A 12,920-nucleotide genomic window follows, 5' to 3' on the forward strand; every position below is an offset into this window, starting at 1 on the left:
TGGTGGGACCAAAGCTGAAAGTAAGGATTTTTTCCTGGCTAGAAGGTCTTCCTCTCCACTCACAGTCAAACTGATCAACATATTTGGGGTCAGGAAGTAATTTTACCTCATGGTTAGTTTGTTATGGACTGTATGGGTTTTGCCTTCCGGCGGGGGGGGGCATGGCCCTCTACCCAGGACCTCTTGAGTGTATAATGACATTTTATAGAAGTAGGACATTGGCTACCGTGATTCCCTGTTTTACCTGTGGCAGGTTAGGGAGTTAGGTCTATCTTGTGTCAGAATTGAGGGTAGCCTTAGATTATGGTTGTAGTGGATGATTCTGCCTCAGGCAGGGGGTTGGACTAGATAACCTCTGGAGGCCCCTTCCAATCTTACTTTTCTCTATGATCCTATGACTCTATAAAGGCCATTCCTTTTTCCTGCATGATTCTGTGCCGTTCTCGTATGGTACATTGGGCCATAAGGGTCAACACAATAGGAAATAAACTAGAGGTGAGTTGAAAAGATTCATATTCAGAGACAGATTTGGATTGACATGGATCTTTTCTCAGAGTTTAAGTGTTGTTTCTTATGGCAAGTCTGATGTGGTGCTATTTTGTTTGACACTGGCAACCATGGTGGCCAGTGGGATGGACTTATTGTTCCTGATATGGTGTGCATGGTTTAATGTAATTGCACATCAGTAAGGCTTTATGTGATAAATGGCATCAGCCTGGTGTACAATATTCTCTAGCTGAGTAGCAGATGGCAAGTGAGAACATTCAGAATGTGTGTGTGCGCACCCCAGGTGGCCCTGGTTTGTTTAATGAGGGGACTATTGGGTGGTTTAATTTTGGCAGCTGTCTTCTTTAAGCTTTCATAAAAAAGTCAAAATTCAATCTAGTGTCACATCAAAGTAAACCAGATATGGCTTATATTTCAGGCGCTGCTCATTTAAAATAACATCTAGTTTGTAGGCAGTAGAGTCACAGTACAGGTGTAACATACTTGTTTCATTCAGCTACACAAGACACCTAGTGTAGTATTATTCGCCACCTTGGCTATATTAATTGCTAAGGTGATGTTCAGAGCAGAGAACAACTGTGTCAGGACTGTGGATGATGCCACTTTCACAAATGAACTTTTAAGAGAGGGTGCAGGGAAGGTCATTGATGTATAAGCTGAACAGCATGGGTACCCCCACAACGCCTTCTAAAAGTCAGCTGACCTGTTATCTATATGATCTTGTTTTATTTTCCATGTACGTTCCCCAATTCTGAGGCAGTTAACACCCATCTTTGTAAAATACTAGACATTTTAATCAAAAGACCAGTGTGCCAAACTGTCCTAGGAAGCCATCAACCCAGAAAGACAGCTTCTGTCTCAACTTATTGCTTTTTGAATACAGGATACAACCAAATATACACAACATTTGATGCAGAACCATTATATGAGACTGCAATCTGCTTCCAGAATTCAGAGCCATTCCTATATATTTGTATGCTGTAACACATACCAAATATGGGTGGGTCCCCACACACAGAGGCATGCAGTTTGTGGCACCAAAAAACACTTTGTAGCACCACATATGCCATTTAGGGAATGTGAAACATGCACCACATTGCAAATTTGCAGCATGGTGGCAAAATTTACTACCAGGAAATCCCGGTGGCAAAAACAAAAACTCCAGGCAAAAAAGTGGAAGAGAGCACATGTCAGTAGCATGCACTGAAACAAATGGAGGGCTGGCAATCCAGAGCAATGCCAGATATGCATCCCTGCTGCACTAGGACCCCAGGACACCCATGCCAGCTTCAGCATCCTCTACCTCAGTGGTCACGACCTGGCCGACTGGGATTGACTGGTGGATCCTGGACCCTCTTGAAGTCAATCCTGGGCTGCAGGGACTGAGCATGTGCGCACATGCACGCACACGTGTCCCCCCCATGCCCCGCACCAGCTCAGCAGTTCAGTCAGTGGGAGAGGGAAGAGGCAGAGGCTTGGGGGCCACGTGCAGCAGGGTGCAAAGCCCAGTCTGGTGTGTACAGATTGGGGGGGCACGTGCCCCCTCCAAATGTGGGGCAGCACTGGCAGCTGCAGCAGCTCTGAGGTAGGGACTGGGGCTGGGGCAGGGGCAGGACAGACGGGGCAGGGAGGGGGATAAAGCCACTTGCAGCTTATCCAGGGAGCGCGGGGGAGGAGAGGCGGAGGCATGTGCCCCCGGATCAGCACGTGGGGCGATGGGGTGGGGCAGGGGATGGAGCCATGAGCAGCTCATCTGGGGGCCATGGGGAGGGGGAGGGCAGGCAGCCTGGGAGGACACTGGGGGATGCATGCCCCAGGATCTGCATGCAGGGCAAGGTGGGCTGGGTCCAGGGCAGCACCAGGCTCTTCCTAGCTGGACTGCACTGAGGCTGGGCAGCTGTTGTGGCAGTGCTGGGAGTGGGGCACCGGGGGGGGGCCATAGCCCCCCTGACCCCCACTCCCAACATTGCCGCTGAGCACAGCACAGGCCCAGCCCAGCGGAAGCAGCCCAGCACAGCCTTCCCCTCCCCTGAGGACATGGAGGCTGGGGGCTGGTGGGCATGGGGGAGGGTGGGCTGCAGCTGCAGGACTGAAGGAAGTGCCAGGCTGTTCCCGCCAGGCCTGGCCCATGTTTCACTCAGCAGCGGTGCTGGTAGCAAGCTGCCCAACTGGAAACAGCCCAGAACCCCGACCCCAGTCCACAGCCCACAGCCCACCCCACCCCGCCCTGCCCCGCAGGCAGATCTGGGGGCACTCCCCCCCCATGCCCTTACACGCGGTATGCCCTTCCTCCCCACTCCCCACAGACAAACTGCTCATGGCTCCGTCCCCCGCTCCGCCCCAGCTGTGCAGGGCTTGCCCCTCCCTCACTGCCACCGGGGGTCAGATTGAGGCCCCAGCAGTGAGGGAGGGAGTGGGGCTAGGGTAGGGACCTTGATCTGCACCCCACTATGGCGTTTTTCCCTCCCTCATCCTCCTTCCCCTCCCCACAGACTTACCTGCTGGGCGGGGGGGCGGGGGGGGTAGATCTTTGGTTCCTTTTAAATTCCAAAAGTGATCTCCAACCTAAAAAGGTTGGAGACTGCTGCCATACCCCTATGCAGGACAATTTGCTACACACTGGGCACACCTACACAAGATGCTTAACTTCACATTAACATAGTTTACTGTGAAGTAAAAATGTGCATCTACACGTGCACATGCTTACTTTGCAGTAAACCTCCCTAATACCAAGTAAATTTGCTACCTGCAAATGCAATTAGCAAATTTACCTGGCATTAGTAATGGCACTTTAGCACTCATGTAGACAGTGGGCCAGGAGCAAAATCTGTTTCTGGTTAGCCATCCACCAGGGCAGGCTATAGCTCCCTGATCCAAGATTGCAACTGGAGACTGGGGGGCCTGGGAGACGCTTATCTCCAAGCCCCAGCTCCACCATCGCAATCAGGCAGTGTGGGGCTGGTAGACCCTTATCTCTCAGCACCAGCTGTGTAACTGTGGGGCTAGTACTGGGAAACCCTTATCCTGATTGCAGTTGAGGAGCAGGGGCTGAAAGCTCGTTCCCAGCTCCCATTCTGCAATCGTGGAGCTGGGGCTCTTCAACTGCAGAGCTGGGGCTGGGAACAGGCTGGGAACAAGCTCCCCAGCTCCCACTCTGCAATCACAATTGTGATTGCAGAGCAGGAGTAGAAACTCATTGTATGGGGACAACTCCCTGCCCAACCTGGAGCTGGCTGGGACCTGCCCCTGACCCAGACAGTTCCCAGCCAGCCCCAGGCTGTGTGAGAAAGTATGTGCAGCCTGAAGGTGGCTGGGGACTGTCCTGTTTCGGGCCATCCCCAGCCAGCTCCAGGCAGCACATGCAGACTTCCCCCAGGCAGACAGCCTGGGGCTGACTGGGAACTGTCCTGGCCAGGAACAGGTCCCAGCCCCATACCCTGATTGGGTAATCAAGGCATGGGGCTTGGAAAGAGCTGCAGGGGTGGGGTAGGTCCCAGCCCCCTGCTCCAATATGCCGATGGAGCAGCTAGAGCAAGCTGCCCCACCAGCAGATCAGGACACAGGGCTGAGACCTGCCCCTCCCCTGCAGCTCTTTCCAGGTCCTGTGCCCCTGATCGGGGAGTCAGGGGCAGGAGCTCCCTGCTGCTGGGGCATTGAACATTGTCCCTGCTCCAGGAGCAGGCAGCCCCCGCCCCGTAGCCAGGAGACAGTTGTCTCCTGGCCCAGTGCTCCCTGCCAGTTAGCACCCAGGGGAAGCCTGAAATTTCCCCAAGGGGCAGCAGGGGCCTATTGCAGGGCTGCAGGGAACTGGGAGCAAATCTGCTCCCTAACCTGGCATGCATAGATACCTCCCCAAAAACCCTTACTCTGCAGTAGTTTACCGCACAGTACATCTAGGCTGGAGTAAATGCATGTGTAGACGCACCCACTGAAGCACATGTTCAGGGGCATGCTATAGGGCACAAAACAGCTTCACAAATTTGTGCTGCTGCTATTTGTGCCCCTCCAAGAGCACACCCCTGCACATGTGGACCCGCCCTATGGCGAGAAACACACAAAATATTTTCCCATGGCATAAGTTCCAGGAAAGCATTTATATTACATATTCTGCTGAAAGGTATAGACATAGTTAACATCATATCTACACACATTTAAACATAATTAGCAGAAATGAACCTTGATGAAGAGCCACTGAAGTCAATAGGTTTAGTGGATCAATTTGGTTCCATCTTTTATATTTTCATGTTATGCTTTTTATATATGTTTACTACATATTTTACATGTGGAAGCATTTATCAGATCTGAAAAGATACTAATATGATGTGTGCATATACCCCACACACAAACATACATGGGTAATACCTGCATTTATGGGGGGAAATGCTGAATAGGTTCCAGAGCTGCATATTTTGCTAGAAAATAAAATCATTCCACTCTCAAATAATTTTCTAAGCTGCTAATTCAGAAAAATGTCAGTCTGTATAGATTCAAGCCTGTCACAGGGGAGGCAGGATGTGCCCTGCCCCATTCTAATCTGAAGTTAGAGTGGAAGGACAGGATGAACAACTAGAGAATTTCATTTGCTGCTTACAGACCACTCCATATACTGTACTTAAGTGAGGTTAATTCAATGTATGCTAAAAGGACATTGGTAGAAATGTGAACAGTAGCACTGACACTCTAATGAATAAGGCCAGCCCTGTTCCTTTCATACCAGCCCTATATCTCTTTCACAAATTAAGTGAAAGAAATAGTGAGAGGGAAAAAGAAAAAGAATAAAACTGAAACAAAGAAAAAGAAGGAAGGAGAGAACTGGGTGAAATAAATTTATAGCTTTAGGGATATATATTGTTTGAAAGATTTATAGCTAGGATTCTTCAAAGGAGCCTACTGGAATAAGGCTGCCAGCTCCCATTCAGTATCATGAAAAGTGGGGAGCCTAACTCCTGTAGGCTCTTACTCCAATCTACTTTTTTGTCCAAGAAAAGGACTTCAAGAATTTCAGGTTACCAGTGCAGTTCTTAGGTATTTTCTGACAGATAAATTTGATGTGCACCACCATAATGCAATGTCCCTGATATTCAAAGGACTTAGACATGGTCCATGATGAAAAAGGTTTTCCAGTCATCGGAATACTGGTTTTGCTTTATTACAGACTAAGGCTGAATTTTTCTGTGGAGTACTGGTCATTGGCTGGCAGCTAAAAACCCAAGGACTGGATGAGAAGTGAAACTGTATTTCTCCTAAGAGACACTCCCTCCAGGTTAATGCTAAGAAGTACTGGGGTGTCTGTGGAAGCCACTGGGTGTTAACATACTGTGCTTCTGATTCTTGTATGCTTTGAATAAATATAATTCCAATTTTTGGCATTAAATTCACTTTTTAAATAATTAGGAAAAAAAAGGTGAGCACGGGAATGTAGACTAGATATGCTTATGGAATAATAAAGTGCCTTAAAAACAGGACTAACTTCTTCAGCTGTTTCTGTTTTGCTATAGGGATCCTGTAAAGAAAAGGGTGACCAACAGAATTTCTGCAGTCTGCCTCTGTAATTTTCCACTGTGTCTGCAAAATGGTTCTTTAAATGCCATTTGACCTTGAATACAAAAATAATCTGTCCTTTATCAATCATGTCCTTTCATGGCCTGGCTTGCAGCATCCAATTTACATCCTATCTTACTGTGAAGCTTCTAGTGATAATGAATTCAACCAAGTAGCAAGTACCTCTGTTCCAGAAACACATTCTTTTTTATTGTACAAAAAAAAGAGTACAGGTGCCTGTCACTCAATTTTTGTCTGTCACTTGCCATTTGACTCTGACCCCAAGGGCACTGAGACCATTTATTAGCTCTGACTTAGTATCCCCTTGCTTGCATTTAAGACTGCAACGTGAATTTGAGGAAAGCTTAAGCTTTTGAAAACTAAGGGCCATAGGTTTTCTTTATTACTCCAAAATCTTTTTCTCCATCCATTGTTTATTCTGTATCATTGAACTCAGTGGGATTGTTCACATGAGAGAAGCTTCTTACATGCATAAGAGTTAACCCAACCAGGCACCTACTTTATAATCTCTCCTGGGCAGAGGTGGGGACTTACAATGCCCCTTTCCCACTGGAACCACGATCCTGATTCGTGCTTGTGGGAGGTGCTATGAGACAAGTAGCGAAAACTGAAAGATAGAGGAAAAAAACTCCAAGAACAAGGATACCGGTAGTAAAATGACATGATTGTCTATGCTAGCTAGCTACATGATCATTCTGAATTCAGTGGGCATGTCTACACGAGACTCTACATCATTGTAGCAATGAGCTGCAGTGACAATGCTCATTGCTAAAACAACATAGGGTCGGAAATGTCTCATGCACCACTGGGACTGCACAGTAGGCACTGTGCAGTCATTTAGTATTTGCTAAATGAATACGCAGTAAATGAATACGCAGTACCAACTGTGCAGTCAAGGGCACGTGTATATGTCCCTAGTGAGAAGTAAAAAAAACCAGTAATTTTACTCGCCACAGTATTCCCATTGAATGTAGAGGTTTACAAGAGAAATAGTTGTACACCCCAGAAGGCATACAGCTATCAAACAGAGACTTTTTAACCCTGGTAAAAATAGAGACCAGTCTTAACATCAGCACCTGCATATTTTCATCATCATAAACTGGTACTGCAGCTACTTTGAAGTGCAACCTACTGTTATAATAAATGTTGATTGCACTGCACCCACACAAGGAATAACTCAGCCTGAATTGCCCCAGCGAGGCCACCTGTCTCTTGCCTTTGTTACACCTTATTGAAAACATGGAGGGGCATACAACACATGACTATACACACTGTAAGACCCTATTACTGTAGGCTGTATGTGATGGAAGTTCACCTACTCCTTTTCTGCTGCATAGACCTTATGACTGATGCTTCTCCACAGCCAAAGATGCTAACCCTTTTTCTGGAACAAATTTATGTTCCAGAGTTTTGTCAAGCAAAAAAGATAGCAATAAAAATGCCCTTGACAGCTATAAGAGTCCACCTGCCTGTGGCCATGAGGATAAACCTCTGACTGAATGTCCTTCAGCTTATTCTGGAACAACTGCAGCAGCAGTAACAGCCTGTTCTGTTGTGCTGCACATGTGCAGAACAGGGACAAATATATTAAAGAAACTAAGAGCTGCTATAGAAGAGCAGCTGATGAACTCCTCTTTGTTACTGTTAGCAGTGATTAGTAGTTTAAGATAAGGGGAAAATCTGAGGAAGGGAAAAGATTGCAGCCACCTGCCCTGAGCAGCCGGCTTTGGGTGCTTTCTTGGGGTGTTGATGAAGTTATCATATAGTAACAGGAATACAGACAGAGTTCACTCACAGTTAGAAAGCCAGCAGATGAATAAGGCTGCCTGTTGCTCTGCTCCTGGAAATTTATCTCTTATTTAAACCCATTCAGCCAAGCATTAAAATATGCTCTTGCCCTTAAGCATATGCTTCAAGTTCATCTCTCATGAAGCAAAATGCTTAACTATGTGCATACATGTTTTACTGAATCAGGGCCTAAAGAACTGATGAAAACCCAAAGAAGTTAACAGAACTATCCCCATTGATTGTGGATTAGGTCCTTAATGAATCATTGTTTTCCATTTAGCCTTTTCCCTCATTTTAAATACAATTAGCAATCCCAAATCTGGGCATCCGAAGTTTAGTCTGTGCTTTGTTTTTATTATTTGAAACAGGAATCTGTCTTAAAATAATAATATGAAGGGAGCCAGCTCCAAGGGACAAAAACAAAAGATTAAGACAACCTGAATGAATAGTGTTCATATCTTAAAAACTGAAATTCAACATTTAAAAAGAGACCTACTGGAGAATTTGCTTGCTGTTCAATAAGTTCAGTTTAGTAGCTGAATTTTCTACTGTAAAGCAATGCAAGTTGTTGCCCACATCAAAACCTGAGACAGGCTGTGCTCAGAGTCCAGCAGAAATATAATGTTCTCATGTCTCAGCATTTCCTTCAGCCACCCTAAAGCCTAAAGCGTCCAACAGGGACAGCATAAGACTGCTGATCCTTCTCTATTGCATACCCATGTGCATACCCATGTCTACATGGGTAATTGTATTCAGAACAGCAAGGCTCAAATATTTGTGCAACTAAAAACTGTCCACAAGATTTTAAAAAGATGAGAAGTAGCCACATACATGCATGCAAATATTATGTTTTGTAGTTTCTAGCCAGCTCAAATGTCTTCGGTTTCAATTTCATTCTCTCACGCAACACAGCTAGAAGTCAATATGGCAACATCTTCACAAACATCTTCTCATAGTCATCTGATATGTCAATAAGGTTGCACCACTGTCAAACAGAGAACAGGATGAGGATGAATTAAGCAATAATTTAAAACCTACTGATGTGAGGGTTTTTATCTGTGGTACAGAGAGAAGCCAATCCTATACCGAAAAATATGTCTGTAGTTTTTCTCTGATTATCTACTGCTCTCCCCTCCAGCATCATCATGATAATAGATGAGTATCACTTGCCAGTGTGCATCAGAGCTGACACTGTAACCCCAGAGCAGGTGAACTGTTTCAGTGTACTCTGGGCTCCCTGATGAATCAGTGCAGTAACAGCTCTCAGGCTGACTATGGCTCAACCAGCTGTGTGACCTGACTAGGAACAAACCTGTTAAAAATCAGAGCTTTTCCAAAAACTATAAAGTTAAAGTTTCTTTGGGCTTTAGTTTTATCCACAGCTAACTACAGCTGGGAGAACTGAGCTATTTAACAAGAAAGAAGGATAATTATAAGAAGAGGTCTAGATATTTCCTGCAAAGAAAAATGTGTGCAGCAGGAAAAGGAAGGAAGAGCATGGAGAAAAATTGCAGGGAGGAGATTGCTCTTTATAACTCTAGAGGAAAAATTATTAACTCACTTGGCATGGTGATGTCACAAGGCAAATAGGCTCTCTTGTAGCTACAACAAACTTAAGCAGTTTTATCTGTCTACCAAGTGTCCCCTTGGAATGGATTTGTATTTCTTATTGTTCATTTAGATGGCAGTTTGCTAGCCATCTACCCAGACATTTTTGCCCCTGCTTTATATTTTGGGCATGGAAGCCTGCGCACATAAACTAGAGGTAGACCCTTGAGAGGGTCCAGAGGAGCGCCACTCATATGGTTAGGGGCCTGCAGTCAAAGGTCTACGAGGAGAGACTGAGGGTCCTGAATCTCTTCAGCCTCCACAAGAGAAGACTGAGAGGTGATGTTATGGCCACCTACAAATTCATCGGGGGGCGGGGACAGCAAGGAATAGGAGATGCTCTGTTTACCAGGGCACCCCTTGGAGTAACTAGGAACAACGGCCACAAACTAACGGAGAGTAGATTTAGGTTAGCCATCAGGAAGAACTTCTTTACAGTAAGTGTTGCCAGAATGTGGAATGGGCTTCCAAGGGAGGTGGTGTTCTCCCCTATCTTGGGGGTCTTTAAGAGGAGGCTAGAATGCACCTGGCTGGGGTCATTTGACCCCAGTGCTCTTTCCTGGGCAGGGAGTTGGAGTCAATGATCTGCAAAGGTCCCTTCCGACCCAAACATCTATGAATCTATGAACATGATCAGTAGGACTACACTGGGCATAAATGTGGCTATGTCTGCATATACCTGAGCATAAGTCCCAGAAGAAGAAGACCTAGGAATTTGGGCACAGACCTGGGAGGGCATAAGGGTGCTGAGTCCATGCCTCCATATGGAGAAACTGCTACTGCTGAGTAGAACAAACTCCCCAAATTTGGGCTGCTGCCACAAGTCCCCCAGAGGCTGCCATTCTAGTACTTCCTCTAAATTGGTGCCCAGGGCTGGTTCCCTGTTCACCCACTGCTAGGTTGAAGTTACACATTACACTTAGATCATACTAAGGGCACTTAAAATGAGAACGCCCACATGTCAAAGCTCATTAACTCATGCTAAGTGCCCTCTGGGTGCATCTACATGAGACCCAGCACAGCAACAAGCTATGACAATGTAGCTCATTGCTATGGCAACGTAGTGTCAGCAGACACAAACCATGACATCGACACTACTGCACAGTAGCACAGTAGTCATTGCTACCATGCAGTAGGATTGGAAATGGCCCATGAGCCACCAGGACTGCGCAGTAACAATTGTGCAGTAAAGCAAGTACTAATGACTGTGCAGTAACAAATGCACAGTCAGGTGCATGTGTAGATGTGTACTCTGAGTACATCAAAATTATGCCACTTCAGGTGAGGGTTAACTCTGGGCCATGCTACCTAGCTTGTGTTAGGATAACTTCAGTCTGCTCTACGGAGATAAAACAAGCAATTTGCAGTCCTCCAGCATCCCAGCATGCACCACTCTCAACCTCCCCCCCCAGTCCAAAGCAGGGATAGAGCACAGGCATCCTGGCCCTAGCTACCCCCTGATTGCCTGCCCTCTAGTGGCAAGTCATAAATTCATAGAAAATTGGGGTTGGAAGGGACCTCAGGAGGTCATCTAGTCCAACCCCCTGCTCAAAGCAGGACCATCCCCAACTAGATCATTCCAGTCACAGCTTTGTCTAGCTGGGCCTTAAAAACCTCCAAGGATGGAGCTTCCACCACCTCTCTAGGTAACCTGTTTCACTGCTTCTCCACCTTCCTAGTGAGAAAGATCTTCCTGATATCCAAACTAAACCTCCCTCACTGCAACCTGAGACCATTCTTCCTTGTTCTATCATCTGTCACCACTGAGAACAGTCTACATCCATCATCTTTGTAACCACCCTTCAGGTGGTTAAACGCTGCTATCAAATCCCCTCCTCAGTTTTCTGTTCTCCAGACTAAATAAGCCTAGTTCCTTCAGCCGCTCCTCATAAGTCATGTGTCCCAGCCCCTGGACCATTTTTGTTGCCCTCCACTGGACTCTCTCCAACTTGTCGACATCCTTTCTATAAGACACAGTATTCCAGATGTGGCCTCACCAGTACAGAATAGACCAGAATAGAGGGGAATAATCACTTCACTCAGTCTGCTGGAAAGATTCCTTCTAATGCAGCCCAATAAACTGTTAGCCTTCTTTGCAACAAGGGCACACTGTTAGCTCACATTCAGCTTCTTGTTCACTATAACCCCTAGGTCCTTTTCTTCAGAATGGCAGCTTAGCCAGTTGGTCCCAAGCCTATACAGATGCATGAGATTCTTCTGTCCTAAGTGCAGGACTTTGCACTTTTGTTGAACCTCATGAGATTTCCTTTGGCCCAGTCCTCCAATTTGTCTAGGTCACTCTGAATCCTAGTTCTACCCTCCAGCTTATCTACTACACCCCCCAGCTTGGTGTCCTCTGCAAACTTGCTTAGGATGCAACTCATCCCATCTTCCAGATCATTAATGAAGGTATTGAATAAGACTGGTTCCAGGACTGACCCCTGGGGCAGAGCTGATCAGGCAAGAAACAGTATTAACTCTTAATGTGTGCCTGCTCTCAGCACATTCTATCTTTAACACTGCTTAACATTCTGTAGATTTAGTATAGTGTAAGTGTAGCATGTAACTTCACCTTTAGCTATTCTACTGAGACGTAGGGCAGGGAGTGTGGGTCCTCCCCTGTTTTAGCTGTAAGAGCTGAGTAGCTAGGGCAATTGCCCAGAAAGCCAGATTCTAGGCCCTTCTCGCCCAGAAAAGCATTTAATTCTCCCCTGTCTAACTTTCCACACTACAAACCTAGTATTATTCAAGTTCCTCCTCTAGCCCTTCTTTTAAAGTTGTTCCCCTGGGCAGTGAAGAGACATGTGTGGAACAGAAAAAAGAGAACCAGGCACAGGGTGTATGGCACAGTGAAATTGAGCCTAATGTAGAAGGAAGCAAGCCCTACGTTCTAGCCTTGACCTTTGCTCACAATGAGCCAGAAACTTTCCCCTGCATCCATGTTTTTTCCACTAACTATTAAATGCAAAAGGAAGTGACTCAGCCTCAAAGGGATGGGACTGGGGATGAAGCTGGATGTAGGTATGCACAACCGCAACAAACATGCGCATGTAGCCACATATGTATGCCTCCCATGTACTGCCTACTGTGCCAGCTCAGTTTATGTATGCCCACTTACAGGGACACACTGCCAAAGAGAATTGATTTGCCACCTACAAGTAAGTGGCAGTTTTGATAATTATGTGGCTTAAAATGTGCCACTTAGACCTACAAAAGGAAACAGAATTCCTATTGCACTTTCTGGAGACCCAGCTGGGTTTCACACACAGCTTTGTAGAGATCCCTGGCACATGGGAACCCTGGGATTTGGGAGACTTTCCCTGATGCCCATGTTTCCATGTGCAGGGAGGTCAGGAAACTGTATGGGCAGCTCAGCTCCACACATTTTTAAAAGTCCCAGCATGCTGGGGTTGAGCCAACAATCAGCTGCCTATGGAAGGGGATGAGGGGAGCTA

The sequence above is a fragment of the Alligator sinensis genome, unplaced genomic scaffold (genome assembly GCF_000455745.1).
Source record: "Alligator sinensis unplaced genomic scaffold, ASM45574v1 scaffold542_1, whole genome shotgun sequence".
NCBI lineage: Eukaryota > Metazoa > Chordata > Crocodylia > Alligatoridae > Alligator > Alligator sinensis.